This window comes from Cyprinodon variegatus, unplaced genomic scaffold, assembly GCF_000732505.1.
Source record: "Cyprinodon variegatus isolate N-32 unplaced genomic scaffold, C_variegatus-1.0 Scaffold1032, whole genome shotgun sequence".
NCBI classification, from domain to species: Eukaryota; Metazoa; Chordata; class Actinopteri; order Cyprinodontiformes; family Cyprinodontidae; genus Cyprinodon; species Cyprinodon variegatus.
In genome coordinates this window covers 206,654-233,476 of record NW_015151485.1, presented here as the reverse complement: position 1 = coordinate 233,476, position 26,823 = coordinate 206,654, and the positions used below count along the sequence as shown (strand labels likewise).

Below are 26,823 nucleotides of genomic sequence, written 5' to 3'. Positions count from 1 at the left end.
CACACATACGCACACATGCAGGTCCTGATGGAATGATGGAACTTTTTATTCCAGAAAGACCACCAGGGAAAACTCAACTAAATCACTTCATATAATGAATGGCCAAATAGACTGCTGCCCTGTGTGTGTATGCATGTGTGTGTGTTTATGGCCTGAGAGAAGCACACTTTCATAAATATTGAAGAGTTATCTTAATGCTTTCATTATGGCCCTGACTCACAATGGCCAAGCTTTGTCCTTTTGACTCTTTGTTAGGGGAAACTGGCCCCCTCTCAATCTCATCTGCTTATATTATGCTTGGTAGCCAGCTATACCTACTGCCCAGAATTAATGATAGGAAAAGAGAGGGCAGTGTGTGTGTGTGTTTGTGTGTTAAAGTAAGATAGTAGGAAATTGGGAAAGGAAGGAGTGAGAGAGAGATAGGACAGCTGTTGTGGTTGACTGGATGAGACATGCACACCAAAAACTATCTATGAATATATGTTAATATGATTGATGTGTTTGGGTCTAATTTTTCCAGCTGCCTCAGCTAGCCCTGTGTGAGGCACATTCTGATGAGTACTGTGAAAAACTAACGGTGATATTCGTCTTCCATCATGAGATCGGTTCCCGCTGCTCAGTTATTGCAGCTACTTTAAAAATGAATCAATGAAATTTCCAGTTTTTCACTGCACGCTGGCTGAGCTTCTGCCTCAACCCCCAGAAGGAATAAGTGGGGAAGAAAAAAGTCTGCTTTCTGTCTCTGTAGATTATTGGGAAGTTCCGTGATGTGATTTGATAACTGCTTGAGTAAAACTAATAGCCCACAACAATTTTTGATTTGAAGTATCATTTTGCATGCTCTCTGCCTCTGTTCATTCTGCAACATTTACTTAAAAAAAAGCTTGTCCCGCATGGTGTTGTGATAAAGTTAAATATTAGATCTCCATTTTGTAATCTGCATGTTAGCAGTACTACTGTAGGTTGTGATAAAATAAAGATAATTTTTGTTGTACTACATTTTTTTTATGACAGACAGAACAAGGTTCTAAGTTTTCAAATGCCATCTCAGTTCACATTCATCCAACCTGTATGTCCTTAATACTCAACAAACATCCCCATTCTGTGTCCTGCTAGGGTAGATAATGATAAAACGCTATAGCCAAAAACCTGACTCTCCCTCTTTCCAATCTTCTTACAAATATTTTGCATTGTTAATGTGCTGTCTCTAGGTTGAAAGGAAATTAAAGATCATAAGATGCGCTCCAGCTTTACCATCCATGTTTACTTAAGCAACACAGAGCATGCATGCTACTTATGAAGCCATTACATGCTCTAGTGCACCTGAAACACTAAAGTTGTATGGATGGGCTTAACACGGGAAATCACATATAAGTCAATTACATTATGAAATGGGAAGTAATACACAAAAAAAAAATCGGATTTAACAACAAAAAGTACATTGGAGCATTAAAATCTGCTTTGTGAACATAACCTAAGATGATGTTTAGGTTGGTCATCTGTCATGTTTTGTGGCTAAGCCAAAAAATACACTGATAGAAGTGTTCAAGATACATTGAAAAACTGGTGTTGAAGATGACCAGCAGCTCTTTAGCTCCTGCAGGGAGCACAGTGTCTGTGGGGCCTTCTTTTGAATATTGTCTATGATTGGGGATCAGCTCACGTCACAAAAAAAGAATTTGTTAAGAATGCTGAGCGGATTAAGTGTGAAAAGTTTTTAAAAAGAGGAGTTGTGGCCTAGTGGTTAGAGTCTGGCATTTTGGACCTGGAAGGTTAAAAAAAATCCTTGATTTGAATCCTAAAGACTGCCTTTATGAGTCCTTAAGCAAGATTCTTACCCCCTGAATGCTTCCTGGGAATGGCACGGAGGCAAGACACTGCTTCATTAGGGATGGGCTAAATGCCATGGACAAATTTCACTCTAATATACAAAATTGCAACGATAAAATGAATGTAATATTAAAATAACATTGTCAAAAAATTACGTGGAGTGGGCAGATAATTGACCCACCTCAAGCTGTTTTTTTATTTACAAATATTACTCGACGAGTGAAGCGGTGGCCCAGCAGTGGTGACATTTTTTGCTTACTTTTAAAGTCGATATTTCATGTGTATTTTATAATATTTTTTGAACTCGTTGAAGCTTTTCTTACTCAATACTTTGGGCATATTTGATCAAATATATAAGCTGATAGCAGGTTTGCCTTAAAGCTCTTAAGGTTGCTCTTTGTCACTGCTCCTGGGTACCAACGACATTACTTGCCTCATTGCCAGTCTTGCTCTCAAACCTGAAAATATAAGTAAGTAGAAAAAAAAAGTCTATCATGTTGAAAAACAAAAAGAACACTATATTGTAGCTTGCTGGTTTTAAAAGCTAAGGCATCAAGGCTACTCTTTTTTTTTTTTTAATCTTGTTTCACACAGGCACATTGCAATCAAACGGAAAAACAAATGAAACATTACTCTCCACTTGGTGGAGAGCTCCAGTTCTAGTTCCCAATAAACTGGCCAAAGCAGCAGTGTAGGTGACAGTCGGAGAGAGACAGAGAAAAACAGCTACAAGATAAGAAAAAAGTTCAGGTTGGTTTCTGTTTTTCGCAGCCAGGTAGAACTAGCAATCAGCTTGCATCGATTTCCCAGAATCCCTTGTGGTTTTGCTCAAGCCAAATTAATGGGAGATTACAAAGGGTTGCCTCTCTTTTTTCCTTGTTTGTTGCTCTCACATTTTGACTTTCCTTTTTCTAACCCTCATCATCAGTTAACTTTTTTATTGTGACAATTTTTAACATCATTAACACTGATATAAATATGAACAACAATTAGCATAAAAATTACACACCCTCTTTTTCTGGTATATTACTTACATATATGTTTTAGCACAAAACACTAATTTGAAATGAAGGCCTAAATGTGAAAAAAAGCACACAGCCGACTGCCAAAAGTTACCGGAGCATTGGTATTGGATTTTTGAAGGTGAAACTTTGCCCTTAAATTTCATAAAGTAAAGATTTGTACTGTTATTTATCCAAAACCAGGAAGTAAGTCAGACGAAATAAAATCTTAGAGCAGTACCTTAAAAATAAAAAAAACAGCACCAGACAAAGAGAATTAATATATGGGATGAGCACAGCTTGATTCACTGCAAATGATTGCTTGTAACCGATGTTGTAACGGTGATCCATTTTCTTCTTGGTGTCTGACCAGCATTGTTTTTCTGTGCACAAGCATTTGTGAGCAACTGTAACTAGAATTGCCTGGTTTACAAAAGCGAGCTATGCAGTGTCCTTATTTCTCAGGAGGTTCTTTTTATGGTTCATTTCTGAATATAAATATAATTTTGCCCTATAATGTCACTGAAAGCTAAAATAAATGTGCAGGATGGTGTACGTGACTGTAGGCCTAGTCATGTACTATGACCTTATGAACTTCCTCATGAACTAGTGGCAGGTTTTATGACCTTTCTAATTCTTATACTCATAGCGATGCTATATTTAGGCTTTGAGATAGTAATTGAAAAAACTAAATGGTATGCAAACTATACAATACTTGTCATTGTTAACTGGGAACATAACTTTTGAATTGTAGCCAATCAAAATTAAGATCATGGTTATCAAAAACAAATCTGCTTTATTTTACAGTTTACAGCCAGTTGAGACCGATAGCCTTGTACAGTAGCTCTAATGCGTCTGAACCTATAGCTGCCTTTAATTCCGTGGATTTCTGTGTTTTCTTGTGCATCTTACATGACTATATTCACAGCCACAGCACCGCTTTGAGGTGGTTTACCCCTTATATTACTTGCAAAACCCTTTTAGCCTTGTTGGATGGCTTACACTCTCTTGTCTGGGTTGCCACATGGTTCCATTTAACACCGTCTGATTTTATTTTCCCCTATCTACATATGTTGCCATTAAAAACATCTGTAATCAGTACAGTACCAGTTACGTTGCTATGCAGATAAATTGCAGAATTACCATTTAAACAGCTACGAAGGGGTCATGGTGCAGGCACAAGGGAAGAGCACACAATCCATATACGGCGGCCTGAGTTCAAATCCAGACATGAATCTAAACATAGTAAGAACTATGAGTATCTTTTTCCTTCCAAAACTGTTTTCTGTGTTTCATTTTTTCTGACTTATTTACCTGTTTGATTTAGACATGGGTAAAATAGCTAACATATCATTAATGTTACTGTGTTACAATATTTTTGCTGTGGAGTTGGAAAGTGTCTTTTACTGAGGCCTTTTTCACTTTTGGATTGGGTTTTGAATCCACATGACAGCACACAGACAGAGCAAGGCTGGAGAAACACACACCCAAACTTGCACCGACACAAACAGGATCCCCTTTTCTCCCTGCTTGTGTTTTATACACACACCATGTAGAAACCAGCAGTATTATCTGCTGACAGTGCAATCTCTAACAAGTACAACAATAACAACAATGCAACTGACTTTCTGCAGCACTGGTGAAGAAGTAAGCTTAGTGCATCTCTGTATTTGTGTGTGTTGGTATGTCCTCTACAAGCTGGAAGAAAAATGGGCACACAGAGACAATGGTAGGGAATACAATTTACATTGTGCTGCCCTGCACGGGTCCCTGGAGGGGAGCAATGGCAGCAACTGCGACATCCTGGGAGTATGTAGGTGTATGTTTATATAAAAGATTGGATAGCAGCAGAAACAGTGTGTGATTTTGTGTGTATGAGTGCCACGCACTAGACAAAAAGAAGTGAGATGGTTTATGGGAAAGAGAATGTGAGCCTTACATCAAGGCAAACAGCTTCTGCCCATCATTAGAGACTTACTGTCTGTGTTAGAGTTCTAGAGCATTATTGGTTAGACAGTTTGTGTCACATTGGAGAAATTGTTGCAATGGCTGCTTTTTTTAGTGAACTCTTGACCTTATATTTGCAGCCATGGCAGATTTCTCTTGCAGGCACTAACCTCCATGATACAGAAGCCACCATGTGGACAAGTCCTTGTTTTTCTGCTGCTTCATGTTGGCTCTTTCATCAAATAGAATTATCTGAAAGAACTTCGGAAATATTTTGACAACTGAAAAACATTAAGTCTGCTGGCAGCCAAATGAAGGCATAAAATATACTAGATCTGAACCTTATAAGCATTCCACCATATAACCTTTAATAAATGAATAATGACATCTTTAAGTATTGAGAGAATTTATTTCAGTCATATTTAACAAAATCATTGTATATGCACAAATTATGGAGGAAGTCTTTTAACTTCTTTCATAGGCCTGTTCCATCAGGCAGGAGGACGTCTAGTGGATTTTAAATGTTGGTGCTATTGTGTGAGGAACATTTTTTGAGACTCTAAGACCCGCCTTAAAGTTACTACGGCAAGCTGTATTTAACGAGAATGGAATGAGAGAATATGTGTGAAATATGCATGGCGTTGTGTTTGAAAATAGGTCAAATTGCTTGACTGTCAGTGAATGCGTGAACAGCTCTGACCTCTTTATATCTGGGCCATCGAAGTGTAGAAAAATAACTTAAGGCATAAAGTTGTCTTTCTCTCTGATAGTTAGCATCCACTTCACTGACCGCAAGGTGACATATCCTGACTTTAAATGGTAGTTAGTAATCTCTTTTCATGAGTGATTAGAAGTGTTTCACACATGTTAAAGTCTCAGGTACCAGGCAGAATCCAGAAGGAGTCCGAAGACAGGTTAGGCAGCAGAACGGAATGGGAACAAGCAGGCTCAGAGGTCTGAACGGGTCAAGATCAGGGAAACAGAAACGACTACATACACTTGAAAACTCTCGACCAAGGGCTCGAACTATCTGGTTCTGATGACTGGTAGAAGGCAGTTTAAATAGAGGCTGGAACAGGTGGATAAGATGAATGGTAATGAGAAACTAGACAGAGCAAGGAAGGGGAAGGAAATTGGTTATCAGGCCAGTCATCAGTGCCAAGATCATGACACCTTAGGTTTGAGTGTGTATGCATGGTTGTGTGTCTCAGAGTCTTGCCCATCTGACAAATCTCTAACCATTCAGTATTTTCACAAGAGTGGGGTGTCAGCCTCATGCTAGTGGTCATAAATTTAGTGAGTGGGATGTTCTTTGTGCAAGTGTAGTTTACAATAAGCTAGATTAATGATATGAGCTTGTGGTGAATGGAAATAGGTGCAAACATGTTGCATAATATGCGCTTGTGGATCACTTTTGTCCTAATCCTGGTGCCACAGCACACTGGCACTTGCAGAAACACAAACAGGGCCAGCAGAGTAATCCTGGCAATGATATTTGCTGAGAAGGAGGTTCTCACTCCACCGTCTTCACCAGGGGCAGAGAAACTTGAGGTAAGAGAGAAAATTTGTGTGGAGGAGGAGGAAGCGCTAAGGTATATCTTTTTGAGATACAAACATAGATTCTGTGTGGCTGTTACCTCCTCTAACATACTAGATTCTGATGGGGACCCTTAATAAATGTTAGAAGTCAATAAGGTAAGATCTAGATCAGAATCATCCACCCAGTTATTGCTATTATGTCAGGTTAATGTGTTGTAAGGTGCCAATCGACTGCAGCAATGCTCAGAGAAAAACAACTAAGCACAGTTACACCATAGGAAATTTAGAGACCTCAATTAATCTAATGGTCATGTTTTTTCTGTCAGTTGGAGAAAGCTGTAATACCTTAAGATCAGGCATGGACTGGTAATCGGGCGTGCGGGCATTTGCCCGGTGGGCCGACGTGTATATTAATAATAGGTATTATTATTATTATTATATATCTGCCTCGTTATATTTGCATAATGCATGAAGAAAAATAAAATCGGCAGCACAAGAGTCTGTTCCGATCATCTGGCCCTTACCACAGGCTACTGCAGCCAATTGGTTATCATCCCTGACAGTCTAAAGGGCTAGGCCAATCATAAAGTAGAAAAACACCTTCAGTAGTAATTGATAAGAAACGCAAGGGAGGCGCAAAGAAACTGCGCGAAAAAAAAGAAACGAGTTCTTCAAACGGACACTGCGAAATGTGTCAAACTGGCTGATATGTTCCCATCAGCAGGCCCTTCATCTGCTCCGGTGTCTGATGTAAAATATGATGGTGGTGGAGGTTGTAGTGGAGGCGACGGCGAACCGAGCAATGAACATGTCACTGCGGCTGCTGCAGTAGTAGAACCTGCGGTCCTTGGCTTTTAGCACAATTTGATAGGTTTTACTTTGTTTTATTCTTTTTGTATACTAATATGTATTTTACACTCGTTTTTTTCTCTATTTTATAATTTTATTGTATTTTATGATTGTGTACAGCACTTTGGTCCTGTCCGGTGCATAAAGTGCTTCATAAATAAAGTTGGTATGGTATGGTATGGTAAGCTGTACAGTTTTCAGAGCCCCAAACTATGCAATGCAGACATCCGAAGTCTCCAGGAAATTGTGGGAATTTCCCTGGTATCGATAGTTGTTCACGAATGCCCACGAGTCTGATAAATTATCCCGGATTTTAGACTATGGGAGGTGGTGTTTTTTAATGCCAGTGAGAGCGAGCAGGCAGTACAATATTTCATGCATCATGTGCGGATTAGAACTACTGCGATTGCTCAGGAACAACAAGAGAGAGCGGGGTGTGGGAAGGAGGTTGCTGGTGAAACATGTGTAGCGTATCTGTCCAAAGCGATGCTCTGATCAACCAGCGTTCCAAGCGACTGGTTGATCAGAGAGCTGATTGGATCAGTCCGATAAGTTTCTTTGGGTTACTCTCTGGCAGTTACCTAGTTACCACTGAAAGCTGTGCATCCTGTGAAATGGCAGAGGTTCAATCCTCGAGTAAGGAATTTTACATATTTTTTTTACTTAATTTAAGTTAAAACTATAGTTTTCTAAAAAAAAATTAATTTGAACTCAAGAAGAACTGTTAAATTCATCTGTAAAAATTAGAGCATTTTTTTATTTGTTGTAGGGGAAAAAAAACATTTAACAGATGAAAATTGGGATCCTATCTCAATCCCACTGAAGCTATCACCTTATTGTTTTTGAATAATTAGTAAAACAGAATTTGTAATGAAACAATGAAATAGATCCAAAGGACCTATCAGTAACCATGTCTGTTCCAGCCCAGATTATTTTCTATTATTTTATTATTAGAATTTCTTTTAAGTATTATGTCTTCAGTACAGGAGCCATAACAGGGGCCAGGACATGATCTCCGGGGGCACTTGCCCCCGTTTGCCCCTGTCTAGAACTGGCCATGGTGAGGAATGATGACACCGTGGTGAGGTGCACTGTATGCTGAAGGCTCATGAAAAACAGAAAGCACAACAGATGTTCAAGGCTACAAGATTGAAAGTATTAAAAATAAAAGACCAATACTGTTCTGTTTAGTGTTTAAGAAATTGCTATTAGTTAATAAACAGTTGTTGAAAAGTCTCTGGCCTTAAGTGTATATGGGGCACGGTGTGGGTCTGTTGTCACCCGGGGGCTGGCGGTTGGGGGATAAGCATCTCCCTGAAATGAGTTTTTGGAACTTGGGATGTCTGGTAATGATGATAGGATAAACCAACCAACCCCTTGATGAATATGATAAAATAACATAACCCCAATAAAAATATGTTAATGTTCCATGGCAAAGTTAGTTTAGTAAACACAGGTGCTGCTACCCATAAACTTCATGCTAGCACTAGTGGCTAATAATGATTTTTTTTGTAGCCTACACTGAGTGCATCCTCTCTGACAGGATTTCAAATGGTTCATCATTTTGTCATTGGCATACTTTTTTACACAATGAATGCACAGTAGTCCAATGTTACCCTACAACAGTATCTGAAAGACTGAATAGATCTGATGAGCAACTTACAATAACTTCTTATGATGATATAACTTGATAATATGTGTGATTGACTGTGACTCTGTGACTCTCTCTCGCTCTCTCTCTCTCTCTCTCTCTGATCTAAGAATTGTTGCTGTGCTGTGGTGGAGTTTAAATTTTACAGTGTTAACAAATTAAGATTTTAGAAGTATTTTAAGTGTCCACTCTCACTAATTTCCATTAACCTGGCCTCAAGGTATTGCACAGTTGGTATACACATTCAGCACACCAAAAGAAATGTGGTGGGCCAGTCTAGTCCAAAAAGCCAAGGCCGATTTTTTGTCCCAGTCCACCCCTGCTTGAGATAACCAACTTATGCCCAAGAAGAACATGCAAACTCTATACAGAAAAAAAAACTCTAGGTGGGGGATCAAATACAAGACCTACGTATTGTAAGCCAAAAGTGCTTTAAACTGCACCACTCTGAGCCCCAAAAAGCCATTTGAGCCACAAAAATTTTTTGTAAATTATTACTTTGAATTTAATCTCTTTGAGTCAAAAGGCACTCCAGAATAAATATGTCTCACTGAAACACAGGTATATGTAAGTTGGTGGCTTTAACATACCATGACATCAATGGTAAAAAAGAGATAAAACATGTTCCTCCTGCTTCAGTGCTCAGGAAAAAAAAGGCAGCGTTATCATACCTCTGCAACAGGTCTACGACACATTATTTTTATTTGGCATTACTATGAACTGATCAAAACTGTTTAATGACATCCAGCTGATGTGCTTTCCTTAGTTGGATTTGAGATATGGCCTGCATAATGAGCTCCTTTTTTTTTTAGTTTGGTCCTAAATCTTTGCTACTCTCTTTTATGGCAGGCTCTCCCTGTTCCCTGAAGCTCCAAAATGGCTTTTAGTTTTGTAAAGAGACCAGTAAGAAACTAAAATTCCAGCCTTAAAGGGTTTGCCAAGAATCCAAGCTGTAGCTTACACCAGTTTGTTTTTCTTTTACTGAGATTACATGTTTGAAATTGGCTTTATGTTGCATTCAAGACATTACTATGCAGTGAAGATGGATGATTTATTTAATCATGCTATTATTTCATTCAAGTTGTGTATGAAATTATCAGTCCATTATATCTTTACTTTTACTCAAATTTTTTTTAGCGTGTTACTTTACTCAAATTGTTTAGTTATAAAGTTCCTCATAAGTTTAAGTGGTCATTTATTTGAAAATTTAGAATGATTATGTCATGTTCGGCTGAACGTATTTAGCCCACATGCAGAACACACACGGCAACAGGGATCAGTTAACTGTTTATTGAGAGAGAGAAAATGGAAGCAACGGGGTCGACGGGGAAGCCACAGCACCGGGACCCGTTCGACTTCTGAAAGGAGAAGTTGGTGATTAGCCGGAAAGGGCGATCAGGCAAAAAATGAACAGAAGAACGTGAGCTTACCACCGGACGCAGCAACCTAACCGGGGGAGGACGGAGCGGACTCAGGCTCTGATCGATGGAGCTGGTGGCGGGTGTCTCAGTGACAGGTGGGGCTCGGGCTTGAGGGTGACAGAGCTGCGCTTACTTAATGATCCGGGGCAGCAGGAGAAACCAGAGTGGCTCGAAGCACCTTGCTTGGAGCCAGGAGAAAGGGAGGACCCTGTGGGAACCTGGAGTCAGCACGAGTGGAACCCTCTGAAAGGCGATCGAGAGGTAACCTGGGGAACACAGAGGTTTGGGTTAACGAGGGAAGTCAGAACTCAGTAGAGAGACTGTGGCCTTAGTCGTACCACTACGGTTAACACTCTGGCGTCCTCCTGCTGTCTGGATGCTGCTCTTATAGTGCGATCAGACGCAGCTCAACCAGCCACAGGTGCGTGCGCCCTGCCCACCTGTCACAGCAAACACCTGGGGAGAAAGCAGAAAGAAGCAGAACCGGCAGAAACTGCACGGCCCTGTCGGCTGAGTCCTGACAGATTAGGCTTTTCTGACCTACGAATTTCACAGAAAAAAAAAAAAATCTATCTTGGGAGTCTGTAACATGATACCAAACACAAAGCATGTCCCATCAATTACTCATAATTAAAAATAATAGTAATAAATGTGAAATAATTTAGAAATTTAAAGTGCTGATAGTGAATCCCACATCAATAGACTAATATTACACTTTTCTAATTTATTCAATGCAATTTTTTTATATAAAAATGCACAGATTCTATCCCTATAATCATATTACCAAATATGTTCAATGCCATACATTTCCTGTACAATCTAAAACTGAGTAAAATACATTTTGGCATTGGCAATAACGATACAATACTTTTTTGCAAATACACCTGATTTGTTTCTAAATGCACAAAATCATGTAACTTCTCAGTGGTTTTCAAATTCACTCCTAAGAACCCACTATCCAGCATGATCATGCAGGTGATTTCCTGCCTCCACAAACCTGACTTAATAAATGGGTGATTAACAGGCCTCTGCGGCCTTTTGTGGCTGCTGGAGAGAAATGCAATAATCTGCTGGAGCAGGAGCACTTCTAAAACAGGAAAAGGTGAGTTCCATTTTTAAAAACCACTGCTGTATATGGCCTTAACTGAAAATTCCTTTGAAATAAATAACCAAAGATAGATGTTGCACTAAATTGTAAATATCCACATTTCAAATGTTAAGCTTAACAGGACTTTTTGTTAATAGCCCAACATATATTTCATAAACTGTTATTTTGAACCATTGAGTACATATTTTTTTTTTCCAATTTGTCCAATTCAATTCATTTTATTTATATAGCAGCAATTCACAATACGTCATCTCAACATACTTTATACAGACAATTCAACCAGATCATACAGTCAGATTAGTTCAAAGTTTTCTATCTAAGGAAAACCAGCTGATTGCATCGACTTATTGACTCGAAAGCAATCCCTCACTCCAAGCATGCTTGTAGCGACAGTGGGGAGGAAAACTCTCCACTGTCACTACAAACACAGATACAAGCACAAAGTGCATAGGAAAGTCTTACCATCTATCGGGCCTTTACTTTCTGGCCATTTCAGGGGAAGAACCCCACTGAAAGGCAGAGAGTTCCTGCTGTCTTTCCCACAGCCCCCCAGTCCATATTCCTGGCCTTCTCACACAGCCTGAATCATTACCATATAAGGGGAGGCTTAGCACTTTCTGGCCACCATATGTCAGCATAAGAATGTTAATTTAGGCTGACCCATACAGAAGATTGAACAGATATAGAAATGAACATATGTAACAGTTATGTAAAACAGAAAATAAAATAAAAAAATAAATTAATCTTCAACAATGCACCTAGGAAAACTGCTGCGGACGGAAAACGGTGAGCGAGCAGCAGTTCCTGCTGGTGAGGGTTCACAAAAAGAATCATCTAGAGACATCCTGTGATTTAGCCCATCGATATAATCATCATCAGATGTGAAAAAATTCCAGGATATAAATGGCCGTCACTCCTAAACGGTATGAAGAGGCTTTGATGGAGTTGTAAACGCCTGTGTTTTCTACCTCCTTGTGTAGTTCGGTTTTGTTAGCTTGCGCTGTGTGCTGATTGTTTTTTTGTTTTTTTTCATTTGGACCGAATGGCAGGGATTGGTCAGAGTTTTCAGATGCTTGCAGTTCCTCACAGACTTCTGATTTTTGACCATTGACCATTCTTAGGATGGAATGATCATGTCACTCAATATAACAATAGGTGTTTCTAAACATAATTACTGATTTTATAATTTTCTTCTTTCATCTCTGGAATATTGCAAAAAAAAAAAAACAAACAAAAAAACATATCTTGTCCAGAAGCAATGCTGAGACACAAACTGTAGTTTAAAAACACTGCAGCCAGTCTTCTGATAAAAATTTGACTGAATCAGGTTGAACTGTGTTGTCAAAGGAAGCTGTGTAAATAGACTAAACTTGATTGAGCTGACAGAATTTCAGACATAATGAGGTAAACAATAGTAACATAGAGACTGGATATATCCAGTCATATGTTTAAATCTTTAGTCTGGTTAGACAGATTAAGACACTCATGTAAAAATAACCAAAAGGTTAGTGTTGGTAGGTTGCTATTCACCATCCACATTATAATTTTTTCATTAGAGAGTATCTCTGTACTACTAAAATCCTTTTGCTTGGAAATCAGTTGGTTTTCCTGTTTTGATGCAGGGATTTTATATTTCAAAATTAAACCAATTGTTTTCCTTTTGTGGCATTCTTGATTTAGGTTTCTGTTATTCTTGTTTTTTCTTATCGCCTGCCAAAACTTATATAACTAAAGCTGCACAGAAAAAATAAAGTGTACACCACAAATACCAAATTAATGTCAGGTGACTTGTAAACCATTTAAGAATAAACTGCTAAGAAAATACAACGATTGTTTGTAACTGCTCTCTAAAAACTAGAAATGTTTAATAGTAAAGAAATAATCTGTCTATTTCGGAAGTATGAAGATATATGACTAGGTAAAATCCTGATTTCCACAACAGTATCAGAAATACAAATGGAGCTCTTCTTTTCATATTTTATGTTCAGAGTATAATGCACCATCTGCCACTCACTCATTTACAAACACTCATACCATACTGTCGAAATATATTCTAAAATCTATTTTATTTTTTGCTTTAGACCATGTCCATGTTTCTCTTGCAGATACACACAGTGAACACACCTTTATTCCTGCCACAGTAGGGGACATTTATTCTGATTATGTTGGGCCCCGGAGATCGAAGATTGTAGTAATCAGAAAACTGGCCAGGCATCTATCACTGCAACAACCAATCAAACAGCCTGCTTCACCAGCAGCGAATGGGAAAAATTACACACAGAAATGATTCCCACCGGTATGTGTGTGTTTTTACTTCTGGACCTCTATCCTTGTAAGGACCAATTTAAGAAGCTTAAAATTTTTAAAAAATGAAATGCTTACTGTGATGTACTTTAACACACATTACACCTGTTAGACACTTCCACCTGGATGAAGGTTAAACTACAGTCATTAATGTGTTTTGGTTTATTGAGGTTATGCAATAAATCTCAGTCAGAGCTCAGTCCTCACAAAGATCACTTACAATGTGTGTGTTTCTCTCTGTTTGGAGAGTGTGAAGCTATTTGTTTTAGCTGATGATAAAGGTAGGATTGTATTTGGAGAGACAGAAGAGGGAATTAGGAGAAAGTGTATGAAAGGGTTGAATAGCAGTAATGCTGAAACTAAAGATTGGTACACAAACACACATGCCTCAGTGCTAAAGATTATACAGACTATCGAACAGAGTCACTCTTCTATAATTTTCATTGATACACATGTATTTTGAAAACATCAAGGTATTGCCCTTGGTTTAATACTATACACATTAATTTACCTTTTTAAAGTCTGGATTTTCCTCAATTCTTAACAATCCATGTTAACATAAAAAACAACCGAAGTAAGGGGCTTGTGATGTAGACAGGAAATGACAAAATAAAAAAGCAACGTTGATTTATGTTGCCTTATGGAAACTTGGCTGCAGGAAGAGGATTATGTGAGCATAAATGAGGTGGAGTAGCAACAATCTTTCAGTCTGACTTACTGATTACTCCAAAGTCAGTTAAAGGTACACTATGTAACTCTGTAACTGCCTGTATTTTGCTTCTACTGAACATCTGTCATGGTCTCTTGTTTTCTGACCTACATGTAGAACACACTGAGGAGACAGGTAAGGCAGATTTATTTTGTTTACTGGTTTAGATTTATAAAAAAAAAAAAAAAAAAGGACGACACCCGGAGTTTCTTCAGGGCGTCTGGAAACCAAGGGAGCGTGAGGCACACTGCAACAGAGAGCAAGAGTTAATGCGAGTATGTGTATGATGAGAACGACAGCACTAAAAGGTTTACCGTGTTGTGATCAAATGCCGTTGATGTAACCAGAACTACTCTCCTCTGAAGATACACCCCTCTGGCAGAGGTTTTAAAACAGGTAACACCCTGTACAACTCCCTATTTTGCCAGTAGTCACCTCAACTGCCAAAGCAAGATGCTAAAGCGCTTCCAGCTGAGAGCTACGCTAAGTAGCAACCAAATCCATCCGGAGAACTCTGCGCTTACTGGACCGAGTCAGACTGCCTTTTTCCTGTGATTCAGAATGGAGCTGAACGCAGTGTTCTTGAAGTCTGCTGAAGTAAGAGACAGAGAAGAGCTAATCCAGCTCTGTTAACTTAAACTTAGACAGAGCAGCACCAAGGAACAGCTGCTGGAGGCTGCGGCTACAAGCTAATCATGGTAGCTAAAAGAAAGACGTCTTGTGCTACCGTGAGTTATAAAATTAACCCCCTTGCAAAGTCACCTCTTATTGCATTGATTTGATCCAAAATCTCTTGGAGAGCTGCTGTTAGACGAACATTCTGGACAGAAGACAGGGCCTGCAGAAAACTGGACTGAGCTGAGGGCCTTCACTCCACTGAACTAAAACGGTTAAATCATCCTTTCCCCACTTTCCATCTGATGCTTAATACGTCCTCTGCTTCGGTGAACTAGGTAAAATAGGTAGTCATGTTTGTGTTTTACTTGAATAAGCTTTCTGATTTTACTGCTGATGGTTTTAAGAGTTTTAAGTGAATGCTAATACTCACTACATAAACTGAACAATTCACGTGTTGCTAAAGCTGACTGTTACAGTGAACTGGCTAGCATTGTAGCTCCAGCTAGCTCATGCTGAGGCTACATCGTGAGCTGACCCTTTCTTTGTTTAGCAGCAAGTGACGGCAAGTGACAGTCAGCTGTCACACTGATTGAGCTCTGGTATGACGGCTTGAATCTCTGAGAGGCTGTGGAGCAGACCAGATGCTGATTGGCTTGGCAGAGACCTGTAACTCACGGAAGGTACTCCAAAGAGGGATTTGGAGCCAAACAACCACATATGGCTAACAGGGAAAAAACATAGACAGCGCCGAAAATACTGACAACGATTATAGTGTAAGTCTGCATACTAGGAGCAAAGTGTTAACTTACCAGATAAATAGTAAATTTGGGAAAAGAGAATTTGCTTTACATCTGGCTTCTTCTTTCAGCCTGCGCCAACGAATAAACTCCTGTCCATGATACAGTCTCCATGAACTCTTGTTTTTCCTGAGGCACATCCCTTTCATGTTTTCTCTTTTTACTGTAGCCTCCTCAGAAGGTTTAAATTTTTCCTTGCCTGAGCCATGACTAGTACTCGAGAAGGCAGAAATATAGTACAGCAAAAGCCTTGGCTCCATAACGATGTAAGAGCTTGTGGCCATAAAGCAATACATATTTCGAGGTAAAATGACATGCCCAATGATGGTCGGCCATCTCCAAACTTACGAAGTGTTTCAAGAAGGGATCCCCACTTGTAGCATTGATAGTGTCGTGCTGTATATTGCACTGAGGCTATCCAAATTAACTCATATGCATTGACTCTTTAGGTCACAAAGTCCATGGTGTGCCCTTAATAAATACAACTCCTTTGAACATTTAGGCTTTAGTTTCCCTAATCCAAATTGCAAAGCAACAAAACCTCTTCATTTAGTAACTTTTTATCTTCCGCCAGGTCTTTACTCTGAGTTTTCAGAGTTCCTATCTTATTTGGTTTTGAATACTGACATGGTCATAATAGTGGGGGATTTTAACATCCATGGAAGGTGACAGCTTAAATACAGCCTTTAGTGCTATCATAGACTCGATTAGCTTTGTTCAAAATTTATAGTACTATTAACAATCTACACTACCTACAAAATGATAACAATGATAATTTCCCCCCATCATCTCATGGGGTTCCTTCTCATTTTAATTCTATCTTTCATTACACAGTAAGTGGCTGTTTGCAGTCGCTTTAATACTATCATTCCAATAAATGGTCGTTATTAGCATTTATCAGTTCCATAGAATAGCTTCAGATTGTGTCAATGGCTCACAAGGTTGTTATCACAAGTGAATCCTAATTAATAATTCCTTTTTCTCCATTGAATTAATAAATCTATTTATTTGTAATCTGGATATAATTTCAGTAGTTCTTCGTGTATTGCAAAAAGTAAATACATAAAACAACTTTTATACCTTATTTTCTGTTTATATCACATTCAAATTTTGACCGCGATCTGTATTCAGGCGAGCTATAGAAACTAACTGCAATGATCCAAAGCTACAGAGGGGCACAGTGGCAGATCGGATAATTCCACTAAAACAAAACAAAAAAACACTGAAGGCGGGGTGGAGACTACAGCTGCACGGGAGTAGGAAAGTGCTATATAAGAGAAGCCAGCCATACAGGCAGAGCTAGGAGAGGCTATGGACAGCTGGAGCTAGCCTCTAGGCTAACTGTGGGACATGAAAGGAGTACAGTGCAGGATCAGTGAAGCTTGTCTGGGCAGATGGCAAAGCTGGAGAGAGAAGGCATCATTTGGGCTGTAAATAATCTCAATCTGCAGGTTTACTAGTGGTTCCTAGAATGGTAGGCTGATCTTTTAGTTATCAGGCTCCTCTACTGTGGAACCAACTACCAGTTTTAGTCCATGAGGCAGACACCCTGTCTACTTTTAAGTGTATGCTTCGAACGTTACTTTTTGATAAAGCTTATAGTTATAGTGGCTCAGGTTATCCAGTGCTAACTTTATAGTTATGCTGCTATAAGCTTAGACTGCTGGAGGACATAGTGACCCCTTTTTCACCATTCTGCTTCATTCTATCTCTATTCTCCCACTCTGCAGAATTTGTTAGTTCAATCTCTAACTCTGACAAGGTTACATGACCTGACAAGTGTCTTAGAAGTTGGTCCTCTAAGACACAGCCCTTCCTCATTTGCACAATAAGGCAGAAATGCATACAGAAATGTAAAAATGACAGGCAGAAATAAATAGCATTGAAGAAAAAAAGAGGGTAAAAAAGTACAAAGGAAGAATAAAACAGACAAAAGTATTATATCATGCACATAAATAAATAAATACTTGAAAAAATAAGTAATAAATAAAGTTGAACACTATAATGGACAATAAATAAACAAGGTAATTATAACAAAGATGAATAAATGAAGAAGCTAATAAAAGAGCTTCATACATTTATGTCTTACTGTATAATTTAATTTCTACCTACATTTATTTGTTTATTGTATTTTTGGGGCAATTAATTGTATGTTTATTTATTTGCTGAGCATTTTATTTATTTTTGTATTTGTTTTTAAATATTACAGAGTTGGTTCTCCATACGAATGTACCTGAAGCCAATTGAAATAAATAGATAACTGAGACATGATCTAAAGCTTGCAACCAAAATTGCAGTTAAAATTGCAAAAGAAAATGGAAGCAAAGCATACAGACACTTCAACCTTGTATGTTTTTTCCACTTCATGATTGCTGTTTTATCCTTTTATTACCCGGTCCAGATCTGTAGAGGCATTGTTTCGCAGATACTACATACACAAAGTAGGAAACATTTTTAAGCATTAATAGAATTTACTCCAGTCATATTTAGCATATACAAGCACAAATTGCAGAGGAAGATCTCACCTTCTATAAGGCCTTTATCTCTCAACCATTCACGGGAGAACCCCCTGAAAGACAGAGAGCCTCTTCCCACTTTCCCATTTTATCTAAAAGTCAGCCAGGAAGTGTCTCACCCAAAAGCCCCCAGTCAGCATCCAGGCCTTATCACACAACCCAGCGCATTGCCATATTAGATGATGCTGGAGCTGCTTTGGCTACCATGTGTTATCATAAGACTATCCATTTTGGCTGACCCACACAGAGGACAGATATAGGAATGAACAGATGTAACAGTTATTTATAACAAGAATGAACATTCAACATGATCATACTTTGCGTTAATCATATAATTTCAATAAAATACACCAAAGTTGATGATTGTACTGTGGCTACTAAGAACCTTCAAGGATTATGAATGCTTGTGCAAGTTAGTCTAAATGCCAAAAGGAATAAATTGCCTCAACAGCATGCATTTTTATTTTTTTGCAAAGGATTAGCAAATCATCGTAAACCAGGTGTGTTGAAGAAGAGAGAAAAAAAGAAGACTACAAAAAAAAGGTTTACGAACCACAACTGGAGAAAGCCTGAAAAAAAAGATAAACACCTGAGTTTCTACATTGACATGAGAAGAAATGGTAATAATGGTTCAGTGGGAATTAAATTTTGCTAGTTTGGTTACATAGACATTCCAAAAAGCAAAATCCTGAGTTAGATCCAGCACACAAGCAGCATAAACCTTGAGATGTGTTATGTTTTGCATAAGTTTCCTTTGTAACCTCCATAAACACTGCTGTATTCAGAGGGTAAACACATAAAAAACACACAGAGACATGCTCTGAAGATGGATGTGATCATGAGTTAAAAGCAGTGAAGAGGCACCAAGCGAGGGAGTCAGAAGCGGGTCCATAGGTGTGACTGGAGTTTGTTATGGACTGAATGAGTGAAGCTATATGAGAGGGCATAACAATTTAATGGGAGTGTGCTTATCAATACCTTTCATACACTGTGATTTTATGTTTATTGTATGACCTGGATGTGAAATCATTCTCCCCATCTGTTCTCTCTTCCAACTTTAGATCCTGGGTATGTTTTTTTCCCCACTGTGATCCTGCTGTTGTTAGCTGTGCATCTGAGCAACAGTAGGGCTCATTTCCACTTGCTACATTCATTCCTTTTATCTACCTGAACCCTCACGTATTCTCAAGCAAGTGGTTCAAGCATCTGCTCCTAATATACAGTGTCAGTGATTTCCTGTCCTGCATATGTGCTTGTCTGTTTGTGTTTCAGCCAAGGGTAAATCAAAATCAAAGCCATCGTCACAGCTGGAGACATCCTTTAGTGTTCTTTTTTCTCTTCCTGATAAACAGCTGGAAGTAAACAGCAGAGTACTGCTTTACAGCTGAAGTCACAGAAGAAAAAAAAAAAAAAAAGCTTGGATAGAATTGCCACTTTGGAAAAGGACGTAAGGAAATAACCTGTAGGGAAACATGGGTAAAAGTATATGATACCTCTATTTTTTTCAGTAAATGTATTTGATTTTAAATAAAATTCTCTCCAAATGTTAAAAATATTACTACCGTAATTGTCTAAACAATGTAAGGACATTTGTAGATAGATAGACGGACAGACTACCAGAGGTTTCAGGTAAAAAAACAACAGCCACAATGCAATAAAAAAAGTTGCAATGGATATAAGAAGCCACAACTCAAAACCAATAGCAGCCACTCAAAAACAAAAGTAACCCCTTACGAAAGATAAAAATATTTCTTCAAAATATATTGTTACTCCCCCCAACATTTCCAATATATTATGTTCTTTATACGTAGAATTATGTATTGATGAAACATATATTTTGTAATATATTATATATTCTTATAATATAAAGCAATATATTGCAAAATACACAAATTTCCATATATTGCCATATGTTTAACATGAATATATATTATATGTGTTTATATAACCAAAACAGGTTGCCAGCCAGTCGAAGGGCAACACAGAGACACACAATCATGCATGCACAACTCACACCTAAGGAGAATGTAGAGAAGCCAAATAACCTAACAACCATGTTTTTGGACTGTGGAAGGAAGCTGGGGTACCCGGAGAGAACCCACGTTTACGCGGGGAGAACATGAAAAACTCCAGGAATCAAACCAATAACCTACTTGCTGCAAGGCAACAGTGCTAACCACTATTCCGCCGTCCAGCACACACACCTATATATGCATACATGTTTATATGATAATTAACACAGACTGATGGGTATCTCTCTACAGTAAAGCTTTCTTTATTTTCTTATAAATAGGCATAATTCCAGGGTTTGTACATTGCATTGTTCATTTTTAACCACACAAAATATAACAGAGCAAATTATTAACAGTTCAATTCTACACAGAAATGTATCTTACCATCCTGTAACAGTGCAACATATCAGTATAAACTACAAAATATAAATTCGATTAATTTAACACTTTTGGCATAGTAAAAGTGTTATTATTGCTGAAAGTAATGAAACCTAACTAAAATACCAAAATAATTCTTTAAAGTGCTGTCACTAACTCCTTTTGTTGTTGGGACACTGCAAAAACAATATGAAACTGACATCCTAACATGCTTTTCCGCTTCACTTGGTCTCTTGGCTCACAGATTCCACTGCTGATGGACTTCCTCGGAAACTGGTTTAGAACTGCATTTGTGGGAAAGAACAACAATCATCACCCACTTCATTCTTCTTAGTTGTTGTCCCACTGTCTCAATACCCCCCTGCTCTGGTTCTCTGTATAACCAAAAAGAAAACATCCCTCCTGGCAGAGACAAAATTAGAAATTGGAAATCAACCAACACAGAGCTATTAACCTTGTTAAGCTTGATGTTTCTTCGGGTTTGAGAGCTTGCTGCCGCTCAGTATTGGGATCCAACTTGCTGGCCCCTCCTTTAAGGTTGGACTTGAGGAGGAACTCAACATTAAAGAGGCCCAGCAGTAGCACTCGTGCAATACCACTGGCAGTGGTGCAAGGTTTTGCAGTTTCCTAACAACGTGATGAGACAGTGACATCGTTGTTCCCAATTTTTTACCCACTGAATAGTGCATGAGCAAGGATTAAACAAGGAAAGTTACTACAAGCATTAGAATGCAAAACCCCTAGAGAATGCCACAAACCATGGGCGTCACAATAATTTTAAATAGAGGTGACGTGTGCCCTCCACATCTGAAAGCTATGGATCAACTGTCCTCAGCAAAAGGTGTTCCAGAGATGCACATCATTTTGACATCAGATAATGATATATGACCAACACTTCTGCTTTGATAGCATGAGTTAATCAGGAGCTGAATTTTTCCAGGACAGAACCTTAATCAGCTGTTACTGATAAGTAGTGATGGGTTAATGAGGCATCTTGAAGCGTTTTGACACATTGCAAAACCGTATTGATACTGCATTGATACTGTCTCATAGAATTCTGACACCTGCTGGACTTTTAAAGACACTACAGGCAGCTTATTTGACAGACTAAAATGAATTGATTTGACGATCTAGTACGATGATATAGTTTAAGTTATTGTAGGTTATAATGTATTATTTCATATCTATGTTTAAATTGAAAATATCTTTGATATTTTTAGATACAGCCAATAAATAATGTAAACATATATCACAACGGCAGAAATTAGGGGAAAATGAGAATGCTTGTGGAATAGGATTTTAAATCATAATTTTAAAACAATAAGTGAAGTAAAACTAAGAGTCACTTTGAATTGAACTTTAATCCAGATAAGTTGAGTGATAACTGAGAGAAAAGTCATGACACAATGAGAAAATTAAAACAAAAACTCAACAGCTGAAACATTCCAATTCCTTTCAGGCTGCTCCAAAATTCTTGATAATCTTAATGACAAACGATGAGACATATTTTAGCAGATGAATTTAACAGTATACATCTTGATACAGTAGATACATTTTTAAACACAGTTTAGTGTGTCAGTCAGTTAGAAACTCCTTTTTCAGTCACATGACTTTCTTGAAATGACACGCAAGCTGACACAGCGTTTTGTTCTATAGGCTCCATGCATGCACCGATGCAACGGTGTTGCTGGAACCATCCCTACTGATAAGTGATGGTGGTGCCAGGACGACGGACAGAGGAAACATAGTAAACAGATACCAGCAGAAAGTGGTGCTTGAAAAAGTTCAGATAAAGACCAGGCACACGAGAAGTAGGTAGTACTGGCCGAATAACCTATATATTGTTCTATTTAAAGCCTGTAAGTATATTAATACTGCTTAATGACTTGTACCAAGATACTCTATGTGGAATAGGGTGTTTGGAATAAACTGTGGGTCTAGCACTTTCAGTGGAACCACTGGGTTTTTTGTGTTTCTGAAATGATGTGAGAATCCGTATTCTCTGTCTGCTAGGCCCTGATGTCGGAACTTGGCTTGAGTACGTTTTCTTAAATGTGTGGCCGGGGAGGAAGCTGTGAATCTACCTACCCGCTCTTTCGCTTGTGTTTTATTCAAAAACCCACTAACAGACTTTTATCTGAATAGCCACAAACATCTTTTATACCACCTTTAATATTAGAAATTAAGAAATACTTACTGGTGAAGATCTGGAAGTTGAGCAAATTGATGTTTCCCCAGGGCCGTCACTCTCAGGTCCATCATGTTTGGTGGGGCAGTCAACATCTTGGTTAGTTGTAGTGTTGATTGAGACAAGTTTTCTCACCTCCACCTACAGAGCGTGAATCTCTGAGAATTTTTTTTTTTTTTTTACACATGCAGAAACCATGAAGACCAACATTGTCCAAGGAGCTACAAATAAACTGAGATTAAACTAATAAACAAGAGCAAGTTATAGGACTGACAGAACTAAAACACAAATACAAATCTTTAAAGTGCTGTCACTAACTCTTCTCGTTTTTGGGACACGCAACATACAGGCCCAGACTTCAAATAAGTGCTCGTTTAACATGAGTATGTATAAGTGATACAGACTGTGCTGTTATTACTAGCACAATCACACAGACAAATGTCTACTTATTGTTGTAACGTTCCTGGCACTGGAGCTGCAAATTGCAATAAGTGCACCTGTTCTCACTCCACCCCACCTGCTTAAAGGCTCCGTCCCTCCAGCCTCCAGGGCCAGAACGTCTCTAGCCGTAACAGTGAGAACTTCCAGCCTTATCTGATTGTCTGTCTGCCTGTCTGAACCTCGACCTGTTTTTTGCCCCTGTTTTTTGAGCCAGCCTGACCCCTCTCTGGATTTTGTCTGCCCGTTCCTGGCACTGGAGCTGCTAATTGCAATAAGTGCACCTGTTCTCACTTCACCCCAACTGCTTAAAGGCTCCCTCCCTCCAGCCTCCAGTGCCAGAACGTCTCTAGCCGTAACGGTGAGAACTTCCAGCCTTATCTGATTGTCCGTCTGCCTGTCTGAACCTCGACCTGTTTTTTGCCCCTGTTTTTTGAGCCAGCCTGACCCCTCTCTGGATTTTGTCTGCCCGCCTGAGCCCTGCTCATCAGCCTCAGTGATCTGGACTGTCTACCCGTGTTCTGACCCTTCCTGCCCGTGAGTATTGAGATTGTCTGCCCATTAAACTGTCTTTGCCTTTTCGGATTGTAGAACTGGATCTGGACTTGGAAACTCCCCTGGATTCTCCCTTGGATACCTCAGCTGGATTAACGGACCTCTCCCTGTTAAAGACCTGGACCAAACCTGGACAAAGAACCCTGGATTACCCCAGCACGGACTCCGTCCATTCCTGAAACCAGACTGTGCCCAACCGAGTTTTTCTGTGGCCAGGTTAGTGACCAAGCCCTTAACTCTCACTTCTGTCTGCCTCCACTGGTCACTAACCACCACTCTGTCTGTAGGAGCTGCCAGTTGCTGAACATGAACCGCACGTCCTGGGAGTCCGTGCCGCCCTTCTCTTAAATAAAGACTGTTAAAGTTTCACTGACCTGGTTGTGGGTTGTCTTTGGGTCCATCCTAATCCATTACAGTCCTAATCCATTACAATTGTGCCTGTGAGTGCTCCTGATTCTCCAAATGTGGTGAAGCTGCCTGCAGGCCACCTATCTGACAACATATGGGAAATTGCTTTTTAGATTTGGACAGCATCTCTAGAAATACCCTTAGTCCTAAATATATTATACCACCTGACATACAGTGATGTTTCATAATATATCAGTCGATGCTTGCCTTTACTGTAACTACCATGTTCCGCAGTTTTGAGTTTACTGTATGTAAGCCATTGATCTGGTTCTGCATTTCTCTGGTCACATCATTGCTTTCCTTGCTTGACGATTCTGCTGAACTGATTATCCCTAACAGTAATTCATTCTCCACTTGTCTTTGAGCTGCAACTTTGGCCTTTTTTCTTAAGGCAAAGGTATACATTTTTCAGTATTTAGTCATGGATGATCCAATATACTAATGATGCATAGTGTAAAATCAAGCTCTGTAAAATTACCTATTTTGGATTCCCAGACCCTGATGCCTTGTTACCAGAGCCAACATATTCTTCACCAAAGTCCAGCTATGTTTTTCTCATCCTCTTAGTCGGCATGGACTTAGGTTCCAGTTCCAAGGCTTCAAGTTCCTGCTCAGCAGCTCTCAGTGTAGATTCTTTTTCTACATTAGATTATAGGAACAAATTAAATAATAAATTAACCACTGCAATTAATAAATACTTCAGAAAGAATATGTCCAAATTTCTAGATTGCAAAATAGTAAAATAAGGATACACTTTTTTGTATCTTTTTTCTTCTGTTATTTAGGGCATTTAGAAATAATAATACACATTTTGATAAATGTGTAACAAACTTTTTGCTGCTGTACTTAATAATACAGTAACTGGTAAGAAAAAAGTGATGTTGAGTGTGAGCCTGTGTAAGACCGACTTGCCTGCTAATTGAAGAGCTTTAGCATCTTCGAAGGGCTTCTTGCTATTAGTTGTTTGGCATTCAACAAGAAATGTCCTGTCATTTGTATCATCTTTGTCAAAATTAATTATCCAGCTGTCTGGAATTATGCTGCTTTTATCTTTGTCAGGTCCCTTTGTCCAACTTACAAGGGCAACTCGATACTTTCTCATTTTTGCTAGAAAATAACGGCTTTTTGTTTCTGCTGCTCGTACTTGCTGCTCATAATTAAGTCACCCGGATCCATGCCTATAGCATAGCGTGGCTGGTTGTTCTGTGGTATTGCGCATGCACGATTTGACGCTATTGCAGGCTAAATTAAGATTTATTAGCTGGAAAGAATTTATTTTAGATATCTCCAATAAATTTTTTTCATTGTCAAAATTAAAATTTCAGATATCTAAAATTGTCATGATGTGGTGGTTTTACTAGCCCATATGCAGACTCACAGACACAGAGGGAGGATTAAAAGTCCAATATTTATTGGAACTCAGAAGAATCACAGGTTCAAGGCTCAGACAGGCATGGTGGCACAGGTAAGACACACGATCCAGCACAGACAGAAATTCAAACACAGCTTAAATAGGAAGCTTCCTTAATCAGCAGGCTGGAAACAGCTGATCAAGCTGAGTCCAAGCTCCCCAGGCTTGGATCCACGGCGGCCTCTGGTGGGCAAAGTCCCGGATCCTGACAAAAATAACATTTTCCACTTATTTCGACTCAAAATATTATCAGCGCTAATAGCCAAGAAAACATGGATGATTGTTAGCTTCCACACAATTCCTCTTTGATTGGACAAGGCGGACTGCCTGTGTTGCATTCACAGAAGCTGGGAAATTACAAAACTTCTCATAATATATTATTGTAGGTTGCCTCATTTTAATTTCTTATATCTCCAGGAAAAAAAAGATTTGGGGTTTGATGAGAATCATTTGGGTCTAGAACCGGGAATGCCCAGCCCATGCGACACCAGTGTTTTTTTGTCATTCACAGTCTTCAGTACAAACAGTTGCAACTGCCATTTAGTTTTGCTTCAAAGAAAATGTGGAATTTAAATGATCAATGTGATAAAATTAACGATTACAAAAGAAAGATGTGTTGATGAATCTCCAAGAATGTTAGCGTAAAATACAATAAGGTAAAATGAAATGAAGAGTAGTTGAATTACATAAGCCATTCTGAAATATGCTAGGAACAGATTTTAAGCAATTAAACACATAATGGCTATGGTCTGCAAAACTAATACAAATTGCCAATCAATCACAATTAGTGCAAAGTCAAATTTTTGTGTTTACTTGTCTTATTTTTGTATTTATGATCCTTTGAAATTTCCTTCGGTTTATTTGCTGGAGTTTGCAGCCTTTGTCCACAGTAAAAATGTTGGGATCCTCAGGCTTGCCCACCAGAGGGCGCCGAGGATCCTCTTCTGTCTCTTGTTGTTATCTTTTAGGACTGAAATTACTGTTGGGATCTGGAGATTACCGTCTGTCTCCAGCAGAGTGCGCCGTGGGTCTCCTAGGGCTGGAGTCTTCCAGCACACCTGTTATGCATCTACTCATCAGGAGACCTCCCCTTTATAAGCTCCTGCCAGACCTTGCTTCCTCGCCGCAGTGTTGATCTTAGTT

At 38.9% G+C, this 26,823-nt stretch overlaps 1 long non-coding RNA gene across 1 annotated transcript in view; it reads right to left on the bottom strand.

Annotated features, from left to right (window-relative positions):
• Window positions 1-22,887: 22,887 nt before the first annotated feature.
• Window positions 22,888-26,823, bottom strand: part of LOC107100943 — a 13,472-nt gene continuing 9,536 nt past the window's right edge. Inside the window, exons 2-4 of the long non-coding RNA XR_001482053.1 lie at window positions 24,748-24,908; window positions 24,236-24,353; window positions 22,888-23,009 (exon numbers count right to left, since the gene is read on the bottom strand). This is a non-coding gene — a long non-coding RNA (uncharacterized LOC107100943). The remainder of the gene's footprint in view (window positions 23,010-24,235; window positions 24,354-24,747; window positions 24,909-26,823) is intronic.